The 9,966-nt window shown below is 34.7% G+C and overlaps 2 pseudogenes across 1 annotated transcript; both read left to right on the top strand.

Annotated features, from left to right (window-relative positions):
- Positions 1-8: 8 nt before the first annotated feature.
- On the top strand, positions 9-760 carry LOC143587753 (kihadalactone A synthase LFS-like; annotated as a pseudogene).
- A 3,262-nt stretch (positions 761-4,022) lies between these two features.
- LOC143587757 (bifunctional aspartokinase/homoserine dehydrogenase, chloroplastic-like) lies at positions 4,023-8,753 on the top strand (annotated as a pseudogene). The gene is made up of 18 exons (XR_013144964.1): positions 4,023-4,168; positions 4,255-4,325; positions 4,769-5,143; positions 5,234-5,322; positions 5,422-5,725; positions 5,845-5,897; positions 5,975-6,189; positions 6,280-6,367; positions 6,444-6,557; positions 6,639-6,737; positions 6,831-7,025; positions 7,095-7,177; positions 7,248-7,473; positions 7,554-7,699; positions 7,781-7,916; positions 7,982-8,065; positions 8,161-8,253; positions 8,339-8,753. The product of XR_013144964.1 is annotated as a bifunctional aspartokinase/homoserine dehydrogenase, chloroplastic-like (transcript).
- The last annotated feature ends 1,213 nt before the right edge of the window (positions 8,754-9,966 follow it).

Raw genomic sequence — 9,966 nt, 5'->3', positions numbered from 1 at the left:
TTTGTGGCATGCATATAGACATTTGTGTAGCACATGAACACAAATGACCATTAGAACAATAAGTTTTATACCGAAGATGTGGATCGAAGCCTGGACAAGATGGTAACAATATTCAATTATATTTTTTATGTATTGAATAGGCCAAGTATCCGGACCCTGCAAAGGGAATATATGGGGCGGGTGCATATTCTGACTACGGTTTGATTACTCTTTTGGCAACTGATGGCGGTTCTGGACTCCAGGTATGCAACAAATATATTTTCAGATTTTTTTAAAAATTATTTTATGATTTTAAGATATGCAAAGACAAAGACGCTATGTTGAATAGTTAAAAGGGTAAGTCGGTTTAATGTTTACACCGTATGATGAAACGTGAACCATGTCTGTTGTTGTTTACGCTTGATGGATTATAGTATATGTTTGTTTTAGCGCGTTTGTGGTAAATCTTGGTGATATGTTGGAACGATGGAGTAATGGTATTTTCAGGTACAAGTGTTATTGTTTTGCAAAGTTTGACTTTTCTGTATATGACTGATGTTGATTTGTTCTTTGACTTTTGTTTTGCAGGTCAACGTTGCATCGCGTGTTGGGTAATGGGGAAGAGCGATATTCTGTATGACAACTTCTGATATAAGACGATCTTTAAAGCAAGAACTCATTCATACTAACAATGTGTGTTGTTCTTTTGTATGATCAGATTCCATATTTTGTGGAGTCTAGTCATGATTGTGTGGTTGAATGTTTATACTCTCTTTTTTAATTATAATTTAAAATAATTGCTTGATGCGTTTTACTGAATGCTAATACTCGTTTATTAGATTTTAATCGTGTTAGGTTTCCTCGTGTCAAATGCGAAGAGTGCCTTCTTCAATGATATCGGGACACCCATGCCAATCTTAGTACATACAACAAAACCTGAATATGAATGCTTGCAATGGAGTTTGTTGTTTAACGGTTGTAAACCACATTTTATATTAAAGTTAAAACTAAAGGAACAAGTGTTTATACAATTTTACAATTCTTTTGTCAAAATTTTGTTTTATATTGAGCTAGTATTAGGCACCTCCCGCGTTGCGGTGGAGGAGTAATACCATGAAGAAAGTAACTATGAAATGTTTTATTGAACCCACATGTTGATGGGGACGTTGGATCGTGCTTTGCGGCGGGACTGTTAAACCAAATGAAAATTAATGTAAAAACGTTCAACCACGCTCCCCAGTTGTGACGTGTTAACACGTAAAAATTAGACTGAAACGTAAAACATAGAAAAAAGTAACTAAATCGATTTAGGAACAAAACATTCTGAACGGAGAAAAATAGACGTAAAAATGTTAAACCACACACACGCATTTGCATTATGTTAACTCGCAAAATTTAGACCGAAACGTTAAACGAAAAATTTGTAAAGAAGAAAAATGTTGGGCTCCAAAGTTGAAAGTGGAAAAGTGTTGGAGTTAAAAACAAATAAATACTTCGTGACAAACTTGTAAAAGATGAAAAGAATAAAGTTTAATTAATAAGTATAGGGTTATAATTTTTTTTTGAAAAAAACTCTTATGCACAATGTACAGACTTAAATGCACACAGAAGTTGATAATTGTATATATATAAATTATAAATATTTTCTTTTTAGAGATGAATAGTTTTTTCCCAATGACAAACGGATAAAGTTCGCTACGTGGGATAATCCAATCGCAAAATGCGACACCATATGTTCGCATTCGCCGACATCTATGGGTAGTTTCAGCCCACCATCTCCTGTTCAGTTGAAATCAATTGCTCAAAAGTCTACTGCATTAAAACTCAGTCGTGATCAAATCCAAACTTAAAACCTTGCGATCTTTACTTTCCCTTCAATTTGGTTGAGCTAAAGGCCGTTGAGCTAAATAATTAGTAAAGGACAAATTTTATTTTAGACAAAATAATTTTTTGTTTTTAGAATATTATGTTCTTAAACATATAATAAAAAACTGGGTGAAAGCGACATCAGGGTATTAATGTCTTGTTTATTTTAAGACATGCTGGTTATGCGATGGTCCCCACTCATGCACTCACCACACATGCATCAAAATCATTAAATAAATTAAATTATTCTGAAATGACATTCATATAAAATTATAAAGTTACATAATAAAAAATATTCTAGCATGTAACTAAATTTAAATAGCGAAACAAAAAAATGTATAACTCCAAATTTGTAACAATGGGAGATGCCAAGTTGAATCCTAGTAGAGGTCACATTCATATTTGTAATTATAATTTCAAATTGAACATAATATATAATACCTAAATTTTTATTATAAACTTAGATACAATAACTATTAATATGCATTTAGTAAATTACAAATAAAAATTATATAAATATGTTTACTCAGCGTGATAAGTAAAGCTGTAGGGTTGTTCAGACTCATTTAAACTCAACACCATAAAAACCTAATGAGTCGACTAAGGCTGCTAAACTGATTGTGTTCGAAGTTTGGCAGGCCAAAAGTGACGCGAACTCGAAACTCGTATCACACACAGACTCACTCTCCTTTAGGGCCCATGGGTTTCTAAAAGTATTTTATATATTAATGTAGTTTCTGGTCCATCAATTTTAAAAGACCCACCGCTGAGTTTATATGTTTATTTGTTAAATATAATTGATTTATAATTTATTTTGGTTTTTGAAGAATCTGTTTTGATTACTTTTTTGTTACTATTTTTATGTTTTAGAATAGACGTTTAAAGTGTACTATTAAATTCAGAAAATTCAAATAATTAATGCTGAATGATACATGATTAAATCAATTTATATTTTAATGAATCATTGAATCAATTTTTATGTTATTTTTATTTTTCTCAGACATCATGTCTTCAAAGCCTAAACATTTATCTGTTAGAACATGGCTAATGTATTCAAAAGTGATTAATAAACTATTTTGCTTTTGTTGTAAGCTATCTAGATAAGGTCCTTTGAAATGCTAGAAGAGCATCATGAGTTGTTTAAATTAAATTATTTTGATAAAAAAGAAAAAAAAACTTTCGTTTTGTATTATTGTTATCACATTTGTCTAAATTATATAAGAGTTTAAATTTGTATTTTAGGACCTTTCGTTTTTTATATCCCATACCCACTTTTTTCTTTTTCTATTTTTTTTTTGTATTTTCGGAGATGGCCCTGCACACGCATGTATCTAAACATTGTGTATTCGCGAGTTGACATGAATCCTAATATGGCAGGTGTATTCACGAGTTTACATGTTAATACTTAAACTTAAGTTAACATATTATTTTTGTTTTTTACAAGGTCATGCAGCATTTAAATTCGCTAAAAAATTATGTTAATAGTTTATGTTATTTTGTAGCAAATACATTTTGGAAAAAATAAAAAATAAAAAAAAAATATGTTAAAGGAGTCAACCCGCTCGGTTAAAACAAACACGCCACATTTAACTAAACATGTGGAGTAACTTTCTTAATCAGATGACTCTTTTCCATCCACTACAAACTGAATCATGAAACGAAACCCACCTTGTTTTCATGCAAAAAAGGAAAAAAATAAGAAAAAAACTAGTGGTGTTGATTCAAGTTTAATTATTCATTGCCACAAAACACTGTATAATTGGTGGCTGGTAGTACTAGTACTAGTACCAGTATCCGCATCACTCACCACCAGTAGGGTTTACTAATTACTACAAACAACATCACTCACTCGCCGTCTTCTTCCGGCACCTGTAAGCGCATTCAACTCATCGGTTACCACCTCTCAAACCTTAATCTAATCTAATTAAATCTTAATCTAACAATCGCCTTCACAATACAACCTTTCTTTTAAATTATATATATATATATATATAAAATATAGAAGACACGTTTGATAGCATCCAGTGCTCAATAGTCAATGCATTATATGATTATTATTATCAATTTATTGTCCCCTGTATTTGGACTGGTGCTAATTTGACGGTTTTTGTTCAAATTGAAATCAATTTATTGTTAATTAACTGGTTACTGGAATCAGTTGTGACTGTAGGTGAGATATAATGGCGTTATCGACTCCTGTTTCGACATCGTATGTGCCGAGAGTGTACTCGCAATTAGCAGCTCATGATGCAGCGTTAGAGGCTAAGTCTAGGGTTTGCTTATCGAGTGCGTCGTCTCACCTTCAACGTGCTTTGAGTTACAAGTAATATGCACTTTGATTTTAAGTTTGTTTTAAACTAGTGTTTGATTGTTAAAGGTCTAAAGTTATGCATGTAATTTGCAAAGCAGAGCAGGTTTGCCTTCTCATTTGGAGAAAAGAGAGTTATGTAGTTTCAGAGTTTCGGCATCGGTTACAACAGGTCTAGATTTGATTCCTTTTTAGGGATTTTATATTCGGACACCATCGATCTTGGTGTTTGTCAGGGCCTATACAAGTTGAATAGACATTGCGCGCATGGCAATGGTATGGGAATGTCAGACCTGCACTTTGACATGTCTATTCGACTCGTATAGACCATGAGGTGTTGTATAATATCAGAGGCATATAGTTCATCGCTTAAGAACTATATACCTCGCCTCGTAGACACATTAACTTTCGTCAACATCAGCTGATACCATCTGACAGATAATATGACCCGCATAGGCCTCCACCTATACAAGTTATATAGATGTCAGACGATGTTTGGATATAACATCTCCATGCCTGTATATCTCATGCTTTTTTTATTTATTTTTATTTTTTTATTATTGATTACAAATTTACAATTTATGAATATTCTGTTTGACTTTATCAATTTGTCAGATGTTTTAACAGCTGAAGTGCCGATGAAGTCTCCAATAGTCAAGGGTGACACATGGTCGATCCATAAATTTGGTGGCACATGTGTAGGAACTGCACAAAGAATTCAAAATGTTGCTAATATTGTTGTGGAGGACAGTTCTGAGAGAAAGCTGGTTGTTGTTTCTGCAATGTCAAAAGTTACGGATATGATGTATGATCTTATTGAGAAAGCGCAGTCACGAGATGATTCGTATGAGTTGGCACTTGATGCTGTGTTTGAGAAACACAAGCTGACTGCAGTTAATCTACTTGATGGGGATGAACTTGCTAACTTCTTGTCTACTCTCACTCATGATATTAATAACTTAAAAGCAATGCTGCGTGCAATATATATAGGTTTGTATCCCTTGTTTTCATTTCCTACGCTTATGCTTTTACTACGTTTATAAATCTTGATAATAGAAATAATAATGTCTTCGTGTTCAGCCGGACATGGTACAGAATCCTTTTCAGCTTTTGTCGCGGGACATGGAGAGCTATGGTCAGCTCAGATATTGTCAGCTGTCCTCAGAAAGGTGATTACTTTGATATTTAATATGCTCCAAATATGATTAGTTTTTTTTATAAATTTAATCTCTCTCTGTTTTTATTTTTATTTTTTATTATTTTTTTAGGGTGGGATTGATTGTACCTGGATGGATACAAGGGAAGTTTTGATTGTGACACCTGCTGGTTCTAATCAAGTTGATCCTGATTATGAGGAATCTGAGCATAGACTTAACAGCTGGCTCTTGAAAAATCCTTCTAAGGTTGTTGTTGCTACTGGTTTTATAGCTAGCACCCCTCAAAATATACCTACAACTTTGAAACGGGACGGAAGCGATTTCTCTGCTGCTATCATGGGTGCTTTGTTCCGGGCCCGCCAGGTGACAATATGGACAGATGTTGATGGTGTTTATAGTGCAGATCCTAGAAAAGGTTAGTTTTGTCATTAGGAGGCATAACATAAATCTTATCAAAATTCTAAAGCCTGTTGATGTATGTCTGGAATGCATTTTAAGTATCACTAGCTTTCTAAAGAACAAAACGTTTTGCAGTTAGTGAGGCAGTTGTACTGAATACTTTATCTTATCAAGAGGCATGGGAAATGGTAAACTCATTCATCTCTTTCTGCTTGAAGACTTTTGAGTTCTGTGTATGTAACTAATTTAGAAGTGCTTAATGCAGTCATATTTTGGGGCAAATGTTTTACATCCTCGAACTATCATTCCAGTGATGCAGTATGACATTCCCATTGTTATAAGAAATATCTTCAACCTCTCTGCACCTGGAACAAAAATTTGCAGGGCACCTATCATTGAAGTTGAAGACAAAGAGAAATTGGTAGCTTATGTAAAAGGCTTTGCAACCATAGACAACTTGGCCCTTGTGAATGTTGAGGGGTGCGTTTTTCTTGCATTTTGTTCCATCTTCATGCCACCTTATTGTGTTTTTTTCCTTTTGAAATTTGTATTTATGTAATACTTTTGCAGAACTGGAATGGCTGGTGTTCCGGGTACAGCAAATGCCATTTTTGGTGCTGTTAAAGATGTTGGAGCTAATGTCATAATGATTTCTCAGGTATGCGATATGTGTTTCTACTGCCTTTAAATTCATGTAATAGTTGAGTGGTATGTTAAGTGTGGTTTAATTACAGGCTAGCAGTGAACATTCTGTGTGCTTTGCTGTGCCCGAGAAGGAAGTTAAAGCGGTTGCAAAGGCTTTAGAGGCTAGATTTCGTTAAGCTTTGAGTGCTGGACGCCTTTCTCAGGTTTGACTCAAATCCAAATGCTTAGCTATTTACACAGTGGGGACCCACATACATAACATTTTTGTTTTTGTTTCCTTCAAGGTTGCAATAATTCCAAATTGTAGCATTCTTGCAGCAGTTGGCCAGAAAATGGCTAGCACTCCAGGTGTTAGTGCCACGCTATTTAATGCACTTGCACAGGTCAGTTATGTAAACCTCGATTTTTCGTACATATAATATTGTCTGCTTGTTATAATATTATACTATCAACTCATTTTAAACAACACAATGCAGGCGAATATTAATGTTCGAGCTATAGCACAAGGATGCTCAGAGTACAACATCACGGTAGTTGTCAAAAGGGAAGATTGTGTGAGAGCCCTTAGAGCAGTCCATTCAAGATTCTATCTTTCTAAAACATCAATAGCTGTGGGAATTATTGGGCCTGGGCTAATTGGCGCCACTTTGCTTAATCAGCTTAGAGATCAGGTATATTCACATTTCATGTTTTATTAAAATTTATTTGCTGCTTCATTAACTCATTTCTGCCTGTTGCAGGCTGCAGTTCTGAAAGAAAAGTCTAAAACTGATTTACGTGTTATGGGTATCATCGGATCGAAGAAAATGCTGCTGAGTGACACGTAAGTCTAAAAGAAAACACTAAAATGTCAAATAGACCCTTTTGATAATGTTTTTTTTTATGTGCTTTAGGGGAATTGATCTTTCTAAATGGAAAGAACTTCAAAACGAGAAGGGTGAAAAAGCCGATCTGGAGAAGTTTGTTCATCATGTCCATGAAAATCATTTTATTCCCAATACAGTATTAGTAGACTGCACATCAAGCACTGAAGTTGCAGACCATTATCATGACTGGTTACACACTGGAATTCATGTAATTACCCCGAATAAGAAAGCAAATTCTGGACCACTTGATAAGGTAATACATTTGATTTAATCTGGTTACACGTATTACTTGAATTGTTTCTAGTTCTTGATGGAGGCTTATATATGATGCAGTATTTGAAGCTGCGAGCTCTTCAAAGGCAATCATTCACTCATTACTTTTATGAAGCTACTGTTGGAGCTGGTTTACCAATTATGCATACTTTAAGAGATCTTCTTCAAACAGGGGATAAGATTATAAAAATTGAAGGAATATTCAGGTTAATTAAGCAACCATGTTACACATTTGTTAAAAGTCAAATCCAGTACAACTTGATAACATTAGTCTTGTGTCTTTGCAGTGGGACATTGAGTTATATATTCAACAGTTTTGTTGACACACGATCATTCAGTGAAGTAGTGAATGAGGCAAAAGCAGCCGGTTACACCGAACCAGACCCTAGGGATGATCTTGCTGGTACCGATGTAGCCAGAAAGGTATTTCTAAATGGAAATATAAAAACGTGTAAAGCGGTGAATTATAATTTTGAACAATATTGCAGGTGATAATTCTTGCTAGAGAATGCGGTTTACACCTCGAACTTTCAGATATACCTGTTCAAAGCCTTGTGCCAGATCCATTAAAGGTTAGATTATGATCATCTTCATACTTGCATTTCATAATATACATCTGTCATCGCATATATTACAAGTTCAAATATAACCTTTTGTTGAATTTCAGGAAACTGCATCAGTGGAAGATTTTATGCAGCAGCTACCTTCTTTTGACTCGGATATAGCTACCAAACGGAAAGCTGCAGAGGATGCCGGAGAAGTGAGCAACTTTTATTAAATCTTTTCTAATCTTAATTTGCTCATTGTGTTTTTATGTGATGTAATATTTTTGTTTATGTTTTCAGGTTCTAAGATATGTTGGGGTTGTGGATGTTAAGAACCAAAAGGGAGTTGTGGAGTTCCAAAGATACAAAAAGCAACACCCGTTTGCTCAACTGTCCGGTTCTGATAATATCATTGCTTTTACAACAGAAAGGTACAATAAACAACCACTAATCGTTCGTGGTCCGGGAGCCGGAGCAGAAGTGACAGCTGGTGGTGTTTTCAGTGACCTATTACGGCTTGCCTCAAATCTTGGCGCCCCTTCGTGCTAATACTCGTGTTTGTTTGTAATAATTGTGGTCCTTATTTCTGTATAATAAGCGGACCCTGGTTTGTTGTATTGTTGATCTATGGGTTCAATGACAATAAGCAATCTTGGGTTTTAGTTTAGCTAGCTTCTAAAGAGGTTAGGACCAAAAAACCATTGTTGCAATGGTATTCTTCTGTTTCATGCTTGTTCACGTAATGATTAGTTCGAATGAAATAAAGCTCGTTCAATTTCATTAGTTGTGTGTTCACTACACTTAGAAATTAGAAAGTAACTCTACAATCTTCATAATGTTTATTTTGTTGGGATGATTGCTTCTTTTAATTCTAGATTTAGTCATTTTTGTTTAGTCGATTATTTCTTGTTTGTTTTTGCTTGTTTATTTAACTATTATTCTTCTAGTAGTGCTAAAACATTTAAGAAAAATCATATTCTTAACACAATCCACATTACTTTCCACCATTATATTATATTATTTTTTTTGGTCTCATTGTAGTTTTAACAAATTTGCCATCTTTTGGAGGGCATCCATGAGAATTTTGGGGTCCTTGACAGGTAGAAACCAGGGATGAGATCGGTACCGATCGTTACCTGGTATTAAAAATTCTGGTTTCAAAATTCATATGTTCTTGGTACCGGTATTGAAATATTCGGTTAGGTATCGGTATGGCACCGGTATTGAAGGTAAAAGTTCGGGAAATACCGGTATTATACCGTACCGGTCCTGAAACTCAAAACCTTGGTACCGATTCAGTACCAAATTGGTACCGATTTCGGTACCGGTATCCAATTTTCTCATCCCTAGTAGACACCTCTAAAAATGGGTTTAATTGTTTAATTACAACCTAGGTTCAATTCCTGCTCGGCTGCCCCTATCATTCAGTTTCAGTGGGCACCAGGTGATGATGAGAGACTAGGCGAGTAGGTGACATTCACTAGTTGGATCCTTGAACTAAACGAGTTTTATCTCACTGCATTGTCGTGCCATCGGGCGAGTGTTCACGGACGTTGGCTTTAGGTGAGGGTTTTCTCTGAATCAAAAGTGAGTATATCCCAATGTAGTGAATTTAGCAATTAGCTCATTTGAAGGATTCACTGGCCACTAAAAGAATTATTTATATATGAGGGCCATTTGTAGAATAAAATTAAAATACTTTTATTAATTAAAATACATCAAAGAGATTAAAGCAGTAAATTAAAATATAGGGAAATGAAATGTTACAACTAAATTAAACAAATAACAAGAAATTAAAATAAAGCGGTAAAAGGAGGCCGATGATTCGTTTAAACATGAGTCCTTTAAAAGAAATTATGGGTCTCCTAAAATAATCTGTCTGTTTCTCAAGATACAATGTACAGCCGAAGCAGTTGTCGGAGGGGTAC

The sequence above is a fragment of the Bidens hawaiensis genome, unplaced genomic scaffold (assembly GCF_021521415.1).
Source record: "Bidens hawaiensis isolate Kalapana, Puna unplaced genomic scaffold, B.hawaiensis_p1.1 tig00035861_1, whole genome shotgun sequence".
Classification (NCBI taxonomy): domain Eukaryota; kingdom Viridiplantae; phylum Streptophyta; class Magnoliopsida; order Asterales; family Asteraceae; genus Bidens; species Bidens hawaiensis.
The sequence above is the reverse complement of the archived record's forward strand: the minus strand, read 5'-3'. Positions and strand labels throughout refer to the sequence as shown.